General features: G+C 29.7%; 1 protein-coding gene across 2 annotated transcripts in view; it reads right to left on the bottom strand.

The window, feature by feature from the left end:
• The window catches only part of LOC145256325 (uncharacterized), a 153,715-nt gene extending 142,296 nt beyond the window's left edge, over positions 1 to 11,419 (bottom strand). For both annotated transcript variants that reach the window (XR_013863975.1, XM_080115081.1), the window contains exon 1: positions 11,281 to 11,419. The gene's annotated coding sequence lies outside the window, so the exon portion shown is untranslated. The remainder of the gene's footprint in view (positions 1 to 11,280) is intronic.
• Between the last annotated feature and the right edge of the window lie 2,939 nt (positions 11,420 to 14,358).

Below are 14,358 nucleotides of genomic sequence, written 5' to 3'. Positions count from 1 at the left end.
TAATGAAACAGTTAAATTTAAAAACAACATTATTTCTCTCTTCATTTTCTGAATGAAAAACAATATATTTGTGTCAGGTGAAATGTTAAATTTTACAAGACCACCCATGACCCATTGGGTCAATTTCAGGACAAAAATCTAAGAATTTGCTAAACATTTTCATATTTGAAAATCTATAAAACTGTTGAAAACAAGTTTACATTGTGATATCAAGATAGATCCCTCTGCCTCCTCTTCTCTTTTTCCACCATCAAAAACATGCATGGAAATCTTTGCTCATGCAAGAGACCTAATAATAGATGATGCAGATGCACAAATACATTCATATATGCGATGGATGCAACTATTGATTTTTATTCAGCTATAAACCTGTGTTTACCATTGGCAAATTCTTTATAAGAGATTCAAAAAGGAATGGTAAAACCAAAACAGATTTATTATCGCATTTTAGTTTGATATTTTCATAAAAAGATTATGAAACATCTCTGTAGATCACATGTTCATACATTAAAACAGGTACTGATGCTTTAAAGTGGCAAATTGAAGAGTATTTTTTTTGTATGTGGGTTATTTACTTCCTTCCCACCGCAAGATGTGACAAGGTCAGGAAGGTGGAGAAAGTGAAGCCAGTACTCCCAAAGGAGGAGCACTCTGGCTATTTAAAAATTGCCTTCACAGACCTGTCAGCATTCCCTGATTAAGGGCGCCTCAAGCAGTAAGCAATAAACTTCATCGAAAGACAGGAGTACGGCACAATCACATTGACAAACCGGTTCTCGCCAGATCACCGAAGTTAAGCAATTGAGCCGGGCCAGTACCAGATGGGTGACCATTTGGGAAGGCTAGGCACTGTATGTACCTTCTGGAAAGGTTGGGCGTGGGATCAGCACCCTTACCTCATAAGAACTCAGACACTACAAAAGAATCTATAAAGTTGTAGATGGCCTATGCCCTTTAGAGGCTCAAGGCTACGGTGGAAAGACAGGAGGCAAGGCCTAGGAGGGTGAAACTCCTAGGACTACTCAGAACCATACCTCAGTCCAACAGATACAAGACCATCCTTATACTCAAAAATGGCCATTACTCTGTCCAACTATGTCGAGGATGTTTCCTCAAGTGACCACCACCAGTTGATTTAATTTAATGTTACGGCTGCTGCAGCTTTTAAACACTATATGACATCACACCGTTTTCGGTAATTACCATTCATCTCTTTATGATGCCATCAATTTTGAACTAAATATGTATATGAAGTGTGTATGGTGACAGTTGCACGGTGACAAGCAAGCAAGCTCCCCTTTTTACAGTCTCCCCATGAGAGTCAGGAGTGACGGTTCAAGCAAGTAAACGAGCAAGGTCAACAAAGTGTAGTCGAATATATAAGATATAGATTAAGGTAAAAAGGCAGAAAAATGAGAATAGTATTTTTTTTTTTTTTAAATAAAAAAAATTAAAAAAAAAACTACTTTTTTTTTTATTTAGTAAATTTTCCAGGAATTTTTTTTTTTTTTTTTTAAATGGAATAAAAAACATTTCCTTTAATAATTAAAAAAATGCATCTAAAAATAAATACGGACAGAATTTTTAGACGTCAGTTTGTATGTATAAATAAAATGGCTACGTTAAAAATACTTTCATTTAATGGTTGCAAAATGTAAAGTTTCTTTATTTTCGTTTCTATTTTTGTTAGTAAAAAAAAAAAAAAAAAAAAAAAAAAAAATTAGGAGTTATTCTTTTGGATGCTCTCTAAAATAATATTAATCATTATGCAAGCTTCATTATGTTCAATATTTAGAGTGGGGTAATTTTAATAATTGATCACCATAAAAACATTCAAAGTTTGTTTTACAATAGACAGCCGTACAAAAAAGTGGTCAATAAATGTCATCAAAGGCAAGATAAGTTACTCTTCTACCTAGTTGGATAAAATGTCACAGTAACATTTATTGGATAGGTTTCTACATGTATTGTTTTATTTTTGAGCTCTTACCGAGACTTCTAAGATAAAAGTAATATTGCAGCCATTTTTCTTGCGCTCACAAAATATTCAACATTAATTGCTTTTCGAACAGAATATACGTTTTAAAGTAGAAACACGTAAAACGTTCATTCAGCTAGATAACAAACAAAAAAAAAAATCTTGCCTTTCACAACGTTTGTTTTGACTTTTTCACGCCTCTGTTATGAAACAAACCCAACATTTGCTTTACAATACATTCATGGTGCAAAAAAAAAAAAAAAAAAAAAAAAAAAAAATTTTTTTTATATATATATATATATATATAAATAAATGTTTTGTTGCTTAATTAAAAATAAGAAAAAAAATAAATTCTAGAACAGGTGGATACCATACATACCTTCCCATATAGTTGGTTGTTTTTGTTTTACGGCATATCAACCCTTTTCAGGTTATTTAATGCCGAATCCAGTGATTTTGAAAAGTTTTAATAGAATATATTTGTTGGTTTTTTTTCAAGTCGGTTTTGATTTAACCCATAGTTGGGACCCTAACAGGTACTACCACTCCAGGTCAGAGTGGACCTGGGAGCAATGGCAATTAAAGGGGGACTCCACACTCCCCAAAGTCCGCAAGCTGGGAACTGGCCTCACCATAGGATATAGTTTAAGGTCATAACTCGGACCACCTTCCCATATAATTAAATTTTATAATTTTACGTTAAAATTTCGGCTACAACAAATACATTTATTTTTAAAAACTAATTTGCATATATTTAGACAAAGGATTTCTTGATCAGCGTAGAAAAATGTGTATTTGGCAAACTAATTATATATATATATACATATATACATACACACACACATACGTTAATAAATGGGGGGAAAAAAAGTACATGTTTATATTATTTAGTAGTAAAACTAGTTCAAATGTATGTTTAATTGCATTTAATTGCCTCACCACGAGGGCAAAGTTAGGCACAAGATCCAAATATACGTTCCTTATTTTATGCAAACAATGAGATTTTTTTTTCTCATATTTTCCTGCTTTAATAAAGCAGGAAAATATTATGGATGCAATATTTTTTTGTACTCACATGTTCCATGATAAAAAATTAAAAAAATAAATGGTTTTAAACTAAATAATTGGACATTAAAATGTTTACTTTCACTTTGATAAACAGTTCATGGATGCAAAATAAAATAGTAATTTTACCTGTATTGAATCCGGATAGATTATCGATGTCAAGCATTTTTTTTTTTTTTTGTCCAAAACATTTTTTTTTTTGTCAAAGTACTGTAGAATATCAACTAAAGACTTATCTTTAAAAAGTTGATTGTTTTATGCGGGGAAGTATTCGCGTTTGTTTTGAACGATCAACACTTTTAAAATGGTCGCCGACAAGTAGTTTTTATGATATTAAGACCTTTATTATTCATCGCATTCCCTATGGTTTTCAGTAGCCGCCACATTTGTTTTCGCGTGCACGTATTCAACTTTTGCATATTTTTTATATGAACAGTTTCCATTTTAAAATCTAAATACATTACAATTTAATAATTACATTAATACGTTTTTTTAATAATATTTGATAAGATTTATATTTACTTTTACGCTGTGAATGGAAAAAAAATGCGATTTTCCATTTTTCGTACGATTACACTGTTTTAAAAAATAAAACACGATGGAAATATGAAAAAAACTTCCGAAAAAAAATATAGGCGCTTATTTGATAAATATAATGTACATGATTAGTTTTTGGTTTTCGTTCTATCAAGACAGGCTTTATGCGACCTCTAAGTAAAAAAAGACTTTAAAATAAGTTAAAAACTTATCCAGGTAGTTAAAAGAATAATTTTAGTTTTTGGTAACATTTATCGTATATTTAGTTTTTCACCTTTTTGCTTTGTTGACTATTTTGGAAGATCACCTTCAAAGTCTTGCGACCACATGTTGCTGTCCTGTTAAGAAATACGATCGTTTTACATTGTTTATATCGAGCGATTCAATGAATATGATTTTTTTCCCATTGAAAATAGGGGGGGGGGAAAAGTAGGGGTAGGTGTATCAGAATTATTGTAGAATTTGACATTAACACAAAACTGCGAATAAAAATATAAAAAACTCGTAATTTCTCTTTTAAAAGTGGATTGTTTATTTTCTTTATGGAATATACTTCAAAAATAAAATACTAAAGTTGTTTAAAAAATAGAAATATTTTTTATTTTTAAAAAAAAGTGCTTACAAAGTGTCTGCGCGCGTTCATGCAGCCATGTTTTTTACGTAATGAAATCAATTGAATTTTACGAGTTATTTTTTTTCAATTTTTAAACTTTAAAAATCTATCAATTTTTCTATTGGTTAAATTTTTACGATATTTTCAAGGTCAATGTGAAATTTTATGCTCTTTCTAATATACAGAATATAATATTAGAGACAATCGTTTTTTTTTTGTTTTTTTTTAAATTCACCCCCCCCCCCACCATTTTGAAGGGTCTATTAAAAAGTAAATAATTTACGCACCAAAGTTTTATATACCACAAACTGAAGATAAAAGATCAATAGATAAAATATTCTAATTTAAAAAAAGTGTTTTTTGGAAATTTACCTGTAAAGTCCAAAGTGTAAAACTTTTTTTTTTTTTAAGTGAAAGCTCATGTGATGCTTACATAGTCAAGTAAATATCAGATGCTGACAATTTTTTCTATTTCATTCAATGATTTAAAAAAAAAAAAAAAAAACCTATTAAGTGAATGTGTTCAGTTTTCAAGTACGGATGCCCCAAAATACTAATTTTGGTTTACAGCACGCAATAGAAAGATTAATTGTGGAACACGAAAAAAAAGCAGATATTTGTCTCCCTTTATTTCAACTGTGAAACATCTGATCGCGTTCTTTTGAATACTTGCTTAAAATATTTTATTTAAAAAGGACATGGAATATAAAATATAAATATGGATAAATTCTTAACGAAGAATTGAAGTACTCATTGAATAGTATTTTTTATAGGTAAGTGATTTTTTGAAATTTATATATATTTTTTATAATCGAAGTAAAATTTCGTTGATTTTTCTTTAAATCTTTTTTAAAGAAAAACGATTTTTAAAAAACAAATATTGCATAATTTGCTATTAAACGTGTTATTTTTTAAAATTTGGTCTTTGCTCCTTTAATTGAAAAAAATTAGGGTCTGAATTACATTTTTCAAATAGTTATAAGCTTCGAAAGATAGTAAGTTGAATAATTAAAGTTCTTATCACGTCATTTTTAATGGCCGCTTCTGATACACCTAATGTAGGGGATTTCAATTTTTTTATTTTTATGGAAATCGCTCGAGACAAGGCATGAAACCACTTGATGTAAAGAGCCTGCAAGAACGATAGCTGATTATTGCAAAGACAGAAAAAATTCATAAAATACTATTTAATTTTTTTTTTTTAAATCGTTTTGAATATCCAATGTCAAGATAGCTCCTGTCAGCGTTCACAAAATACTCCAAAGGTTTTGAAAACAAACGTATTGAAAATGTGGGTGTGCCAGGTTCGAACCCAGTATGCTCCGCATAAACATTTTCATCGTACCCACACCTGCGTCTAACCTCCCGAGTTAGAAAAAAAAAAAAAAAAAAATCCAGAGTACTTGGAGAAATATATTTCATTTTGCTGAAAGAGGACATGACATTATGTTTGTGCCATTAAATCAAAAGACATTTTACCTTTAGAAGTTGAAAATTTATAGAAATAAAAAATGGCAATGTTAATAACAGGTTTAAACCAGGAATGCATTAGAGGGCTTTATTGATTCCCTGGAAACCCCCGAGTGTGCCTCGAGAAGGAGGGTGGATACTAGAAATTTACCAAAAATTATTTCAGTAAACGTCAATGTACCTCCAATACTTACACCCCCAAAATTTAATAGAAAATACATAAAATAAACAATGTAATTAATAAGAAAGTGTTTACGAGAAGAGAAGAGTTTTATTCAATCCATACAACGTCAAGTTTTCCTATTATATCGTAGGATTATCAACTTTGGAATAGCTGCCATTGAGGTATTACAGCCAAATTAGTTTTGGTTTTATAACAATTAGGTTCAATTAATAATTTAATAACAAAACAATAACGTGATAATATAACGTAATTATTACGGTATTGTTTGGTTTTGGTAAATTATTAATTGACAAAAAAGTTGTGATCCGCCAGTATATTAAAACAGTACGAAATTGAACGGTGAATTTCAGACGCTAAAAAACTTACATAATCGAAAAAATAGTCTCAAATTCACTAGCAGTATCAGAATTTTTGTAGGAATTTGACACCCCTAACACGAAACTACGAGATTTTTATATTGTATTTTACAATATAAAAATCTCGTAATTTCTCTGTTAAAAGTGGGTTATTTATTTTCTTTATGGATTATACTTCCAAAATAAACTTTTTAAAAGTAATAGAATTTTTTTTTTTTTTTTTTTTTAAAACAGTAATGAATTTTCCGAACTCAATATTTTTCAATTTTTAAACTTTAAAAATCTATCAAAATTTTGGTATTATTATACAAACACCGTGACAGCGTTAGGGTTAGGGTTAGGGTTAATTCGCTGTCACGGTGTTTGTATAAATTTACCAAAATTTTTCTATTGATTCTATTTTTACGATATTTTCAGGGTCAATGTGAAATTTTATGTTCTTTCCAATAAACCGAATATAATATTTTAGACAAACGTTTTTTTTTCAAATTCACGCCCCCCCCCCCAATTGTCACCCATTTTGAAATGTCTATTAAAAAGTAAATAATTAATTTATGTCGGGGAGTTTTATATATCACAAATTGAAGAGAAAAGGTCAATAAATAATATATTCAAATTTAAAACAAAAAAAAAAAAAAAAAAAAACAAAAAAAAAAAAAAAAAAAATCGCTTTTTTAGAAATTTACCTGTAAAGTCCGAAGTTTAAAACCTTTTTTTAAAAAAAAAAAAAAACACGTTTTGTTTTTTTTTAATAAAACCTTGGTCCTTGCTCCTTTAATTGAAAAAAAAATTAGGGCTTGAATTACATTTTTCGAGGAGTTATAAGCTTGGAAAGATGGGGTGGAATTATTCACTATTTTCACGAAATTTCTGACACTGCTACAAATTCACTACCTTTTTATTATTTCTATACATTAAATTTTATGAATTTTTTCTTTAAAATCAAGAAATGGTAAACTTGACGGTATTTGTGCATCTATGTTAGCACGCTGAAAAAGCCATTCTTAACAAGGGGAGGAGATGGCGTTTTGTAACTTATTCTGTACTTTCACCTAACAATTAAATAAAATGTCGTAAAAAAAATGAATGAGAAAAATACGATTTAAAAAATAGCGCGGTATAAGCTAAGCATCTTTTTTAAACAATGTTTAAACTTAAAGGTGATTAGATGAAATATTGGTGAACTTGAAGAATCCTGACTCATTTTTTATTTTCGTCTTTTTTTCAGCGGATTATTATCGAATGGACACTAGTCTACAGATTATAAATAAAATGAAAGAAAAAAGTCAATATTTAAATCTTTGTAGGAGGTGCTCATTTCTAATGCAATGTTATAGTAAATAGATCATCTATTTCAGAACCACTCGACGTTTTTAAGCCAAATTTCACGAATTTAACCTTTTAAAGTAGTTTAGTCTTTCTTCTTTTTTTTTTTTCGCCTTTTAAAATAATCTCCGGAAAAAATAAAAAATGCAGAGTGATCAGTGCTGAAATAACGTTATTTAAAAAGCCATTCTTAACATGGGGAGGGAGGGTGTTTTGTACCTATTCTGCACTTTAACCTTACAATTGAATAAAAAAATAAAAATAAAAAATGCTAAATTCGTGAAATTTGGTCTGAAAACAGACGTAATCGATTTACTAGAACGGTGCAGTTGCATTAGAAATTGAGCACCCCTACAAATATTTAAATATTGACTTTTCATTTTTTTATAATCTGGTAGACTAGTGTTCATTCGATAATAATCAGCTGAAAAATGAAAAAGAAAATATGAAAATGGGTTTGTATTACTGTACACAGATTCGAAAAAGTTGTCAAAAAACAAATATATAACAAATAAATGTTATCAAAGGCAAGATAAGTTACTTTTCTACCAAACTGGATATATTTTTTGTGTTTTCATTCAATGTAACATGTTTATTCAGCTCGAAAAGCATACAGCGTTTACCGATGTATTGGAAAATTCAAGATGGCGTCTGATTCTTTCTTTAACACGGTAAGTTTGGGAAAAGGTGTTATAAATAAAAAACCGAATAAAATACTGTTAAAAACTCGCTCAATATATGTTACCGTGACATAGGTTGACATATATTCGGCGGGTTTTTAATAGTATTTTGTATAGTTTATTATTTATAACACCTTTTCCCAAACTTACCGTGTTAAAGAGGGTGTGAGACGCCATCTTGAATTTTCGAATACATCGGTAAACACTGCATGTTTTTCGAGCTGAATAAATATGTTACATTGAATAAAAACACAAAAAATATATCCAGTTTGGCAGAAAAGTAACTTATCTTGCCTTTGATAACATTTATTTGTTATATATTTGTTTGACAATTTTTTCGAATCTATGTGTACAGTAATACAAACCCATGAAAATAAAATAAAGAGGGCAAGATCCTTCAGGTCCGTCGAAAGTTGGAAAAAAGTTTAGTCGAATGTGTGCATGTTGCACTGTTGCAGTATAGACAACAGAACGAAAAAAAAATGAACGAAAACAAATGTTGCCAAAGACAAAGTTATTCTAAGTTTTTTTTTTTTGGTTTGTGTTTTAACTTATTTTAAAGCGTTTATTTAGTTTAAAACAGAAGTAATGCCGAGTCTTACATTAGAAAAAAACTAACGGTCAATTTTTACAACGTGTCCCAGCCTATTATAAGCACCTCAACCTCCCCATGTTAAGAATGGCTTTCAGAATAACCCCCCCCCTCTCCAACCATGTTAAGAACGGCTTTCGAGGTTGAGAGGGTGTTTATTCCGAAAGCCGTTCTTAACATGGGGAGGTTGGGGCACGTCGTAAAAATTGACCAAAATAACTTTCATCAAGTACCGTCCATCTGTGACATTTTCTCCAGCAGCTGATCTACGAATTATGAATGTACTGGAAAAGTCACTTCTGATTAATGTTTACCAGTATGCAAACGAACGTTATTGCTTTTCAAAAAAAAATATTTTAAACCTGTAAACATTAATCAGACGTGTCTTTTCCAGGGCATCGCATTCATATATATCAGCTGATGGAGAATGTCAAAGACGGACAAAGTTTGCTGAAAGACGAAAATGGTTGACGTTAGACTTATCTAGAGTCTCGATAATCGATCAAATTTCGAAAAATAAAAACGCTGATAGAACCCCATCCAATAAATGTCATCGTGACATTTAGTGGGTAGGTAGAAGAGAAACTTATCTTACTTTTGGTAATATTTTGTTTGTTTGGTTTTTGTACAACTGCAAAAATACCCTCGAATTTAAATGTCATTTTCATTTATGTAATAGTCTCAATTTACGGTTTATCTTCTTCCCCCCACCCCCGTTATAATACGATCATCTTTTTAAAGTCTAATGTCAAACGAGTTAAACAATTGTTTGTTCCACTGTAGTTAACTGTAAATGAAAATTAAAAAAGAAAAATTATCTTCAAAAGAAGTGCACGAAAACAGAAAAGGTAGATTGTGAATAGGAGACCATTTTTCGATGTTGTAAGTTTTGGCCTCTCTAATTCATTTTGCAACAGTTCTAATGTAAGAACATCGAAATTGTTATAAAACTACAACTAATTTCGTTAAGAATGTTGTATAAATGATGAGGGAGGGGCAAAATTTAAATTCAGAAAAATACGCAAGTATAACTAAGGTGTTAAAATCATTTTTAAAAAAATACAGAATTTGTTTTTCTTAATAATTATATATTCAGGTTCAGTAATAAATATGAATTTTAATTATTTTTGGGTGGGTTTCTACCACTATTTTGTTTTATTTCTTATTTTGAAGTGATTATCGAGGCTTCAAAGGCATCGCGGGTTCGGGTATCTTTTGTTCTTCGGCATCGTTCAATATTACTTGTTTTTCGAACCGAATAAACACTTTACATTAAAAACAAAAGCACTAAAAAATTATCCAGTTAGGTAACTTATCTTGCCTTTGATAACATTTGTTGTATATTTGGTTTTTGACAACTTTTTCGAATCTATGTATACAGTAATACAAACCCAGCAAAGGGTTGTTACGAGTCAACAAGGACAATTTTTTTTTTTTTTTTTTACATAAATTAGAAAAAAAAATACGGTTATACATATTTAAAAAAAAGTAAAATAAAATAAAAAGGAAACCTCCATAATTCCTAGCCAACAACAAGCCATAATCGAGATGAGATTCTTTTCGACATGAAAAACGAACTCTTTATATAATCGAATTCTAGTTGTATCAAGAAAAAAAAAATGGTTATAATTTTCCATTTTGATATTAATAAAACACGTACCCGATTTTATGACCATTTTTCTTTCTTAGAATATTTGTCATATGGTTACGCCATAGCTGACATTTTCAAAGGCCAAATTCTTGGCGAGAAATACATTTTTAAATGTAAGGAATGGAAACTTCAGAAAAAAAAAAAAAAAAGAATGTTATTAAAACAAATAATTAATAGTCGAGTTCATTAAATTTAAGATAAATGTTAAAATTATTCAGTTTTCATTTATTTGCCTAACAAAAAGGTTAATAAAGGTGTTGTAGACATGATCGTTTACGATTATTTTAAGAATTAAATAGTTTATGTAATAATTTATACAGATTTGAATCTCAAAATCTGAATTTTTAAATATTTTCATACAAAAACATTTAAATTGTAATTCTTTGCGAAAAATGAAAAAAAAAAAAAAAAAGAAAAAACCTTATTTCGATCGAGTATATAAATACACTAATTTAATTAAATTTGTCATGGTTGCGTAGACTCGTTATCTCGTTAACTGAATATAATGGCTTTTAAAAAATATTGTATTTCATTTTCCACAAGGTGAAAAATGAAAAACGAAAAAAAAGGTAAAGAATGATATATCACGTCAGCGAAGCAAAGCACCTCCATATTTATTTGCAACTTTTCATGCTGCAACATTTTTGCAAGACTCGGGAGATAAAATTCGACAAAGCTGCGATATTTGGCACACGATATAAGTAAAAATCCAGCGGAGATGCGATTAATCATTATTTTTACACCATCAGAAAGAACAGATGATTATGTACCAGGATTTAAATGTCGTTTTGGTTTGTTTTTTTTAAAGAAATAAAATAGATACAATACCTTTCGAAGGGGAAATTTGAAGATTGGCAAGTCAACTTGTAAAGATTTTTTTCTTTTTGGTTTGTTTTTTGAAAATCACGTGAAATCTCGCGTGAATTTGAAATCTCGCGAGACGCACACTTTGTTGCATCAAACACTACCCCTTCCCAATGTCGAGTACGTCTTTTTATGAATTTATATACGAGTTTTATATTTATAATATATATATATATATATATATATATATTATAATATCGAAGTCTGCTACAAAAGTCGCAATAAAAATTGTTCTATTTTTCTGGAAAAAAAGAAAGAAATCAATAAATATTTCGTAAAGTAATATAAAATTGGGGCTAAAATGCACTTACTGATCCGTGCTATTTTTTAAATCGTAGTTTAATTAAGGTTTTATGTTGTTTTTTTTTTGTTTTTTTTTGTAAGGTTAAAGTACAGAATAGGTACAAAACACCCTCCCTTCCCCATGTTAAGAAAAGCTTTTTAAATCATAACGTTATTATTTCAGCACGGATCAATAAGTGCATGGAGTACCATCCATATATTTTTTATAATACTAAAAACACATTCCAAACAGTTAAACAATACCATTTTATTTTATGAAAAAAACAAAAATTAAGTATAATGCCAATTTTTATGGGACAGTTTGCTGCGGACTTCGAGTCGCCTGTTCTTCTGATTCGTTCACCAATCACTTAAATGTATCAAGTAGTTTTATTTTTATACAGAAACTTCTTAAACTATTTAAAGCGATTCATGTTAAAGCGTTAGCATTACAAGGCTGATCTTGCAAGTTTGAATTATTGTGGACTTATCTGCCCTTACTTTTTTCAAGATGGCGACGTGAGACAACGCCCCCGGCCCCCCTCCCTCCCTTTTTTTGTTTTGCTTACTCATAAATTTGATTTTCTTAGTTAAAAATAAAAAATATTTGTACAGAATGCTGAAATAATGACATTATTTGTAGAAACCAATTCTTAACATGAAAAGGTTGTTTTTTTTTTTTTTGTTTTTTTTTTTAACATTCTGTACTTTCACCTAACAATTTAATAACCAAAGAATGGCGTAAAATTTGAATTTAATCTGAAAATCGAATCTAAAAAAATATATAGCAGGGTCCATTCTGTACCAGTACCAGAAAAAATAATTAAAATTGTATTTAAAAAAAAGTTACGTATCCATGGCATAAGCCCAGGGTTAATATTTCACTGCTCTGTTTATTCAGTCTCGGGAGGTCATCCTCCCAGGTATTATCTTCTCCTTGAAAAGAACAGATTAGCTTAGAGCCGATCGCCTGCCTCTTCTTCACCATAGACTGACCTTATGCCTAACCTTGCTACAGCATGATGCAGATAAAACAATTTCTTGTAAGTCGCGTTCAACAGTACAACCGAAACGAATAAAAAGCATGTGTCCGACGTATTTTTTTTATATATATATAATTCGTTTTGTTTTTCCTTATTTTATTTTTGATGTCAACAAATATTCGCTAAAAAAAAAAATGGTGCTAATGCAGAGTGAATCCGCGCTATTTTTTTTTTAAATCGTATTTCCACGTTTAATTAAAGTTTTATGTTTTTTTTTTTTATTATTCAATTGTAAGGTTAAAGTACAGAATAGGTCCAAAACACCCTCCTCCGCTCCTCATGTTAAGAATGGCTTTTTAAATAATAACGTTATTATTTCAGCAACGGATCAATAAGTGCACTGCACTCCACTGCACTAGTACCGTTTTTTTTTTTATTCAATTGTAAGGTTAAAGTACAGAATACGTCCAAAACACCCTCCCCTCCCCATGTTAAGAATGGCTTTTTAAATAATAACGTTATTATTTCAGCACAGATATCACTCTCTGCATGAGTACCAACACAGACGACAACGTACACACAGACATAAAAGTTTTGTTATTCGATGAACCGTTTCGAGCATTTTACAGTATAGGAAACAAAACGAAAAAATAGTTTTATATATATATATATATATATATATATATATATATATATATATACACACACACACACAGCAAATAAACATTACCAAAGGCAAGATTATTTACTTTGAAACACAAGTAGTATCGAGTGTTACGTTAAAAACAGTGAAAAAATGGCGGACATGAGACGGTCATCCTTGAAGTCTCAATAACCACTCACAACTCGAAAATTAAACAACAGGATGGTAGAAACTCACCTAATAAATGTCAGCATCGCATCCAACGACCCGAAAAGAATGAAAAGCGTCCGTTCAATTTTTTAATAGGATTTTTTTTTTTAATTTTTTGATACTTATGCAGAAAACGAACCGGGCTATATATATATATATATATATATATATATATATATATAATATATATATAGGATTTTAAAGTTAAATTCAATTGTTTCAGATAGGATTTTAAAGTTAAATTCAATTGTTTATTAAATTGTTAGGTGAAAGTACAGTACAAAACGCTTCTTCCGACTTTCCCCATGTTACGAATGGATTTCTAAACGTTATTATTTCAACACGGTCCGTATTCTGCATAAGTACCTTTTTTAAATCTCTATAAATATTCAATTCATATAGTAAATAAATAAATGTGAATGCATCATCAAAGTTACGTATATACGAGAAACGCACACACAAACACAAGATCTGGTCGGATAGCGTTCAACATTATTGACATTATCCATCCAGTTTCTTTTTTTTTTTTAATGATTATTTTATTTTTTAAATCACGTTAGTCAAACATTTATGTTATACATAAGAAATGAATATATTGAACTTTTGAGCTTTGTTATCGCTGCCATAATTGAGAAAATTATCTTCTTTTTTTTTTTTTAAACTCTTTCACCCCAAATCATGTATATGACCACTTGAAATGTAAGGCTATAATTTTGGACGGTTGGGGTTAGGGTTAGTTAATTTATTACGATATTGTTTTGGTCATTAAATTAAAATTATTAATTCGACTAAATCGGATGCTTGTTAATATAGAGTTGACAGATTCATTTTTTGTTTTAAATATGTGGGTTTAAAGCAAAAACAACAGTGCTTACTTAATAATTGTAATGCCGATGATAATAATAATATATCCAAAAATTACGA

This window comes from Euprymna scolopes, chromosome 32 (assembly GCF_053919585.1).
Source record: "Euprymna scolopes isolate OS-2025 chromosome 32, ASM5391958v1, whole genome shotgun sequence".
NCBI classification, from domain to species: domain Eukaryota; kingdom Metazoa; phylum Mollusca; class Cephalopoda; order Sepiida; family Sepiolidae; genus Euprymna; species Euprymna scolopes.
The sequence above is the reverse complement of the archived record's forward strand: the minus strand, read 5'-3'. Positions and strand labels throughout refer to the sequence as shown.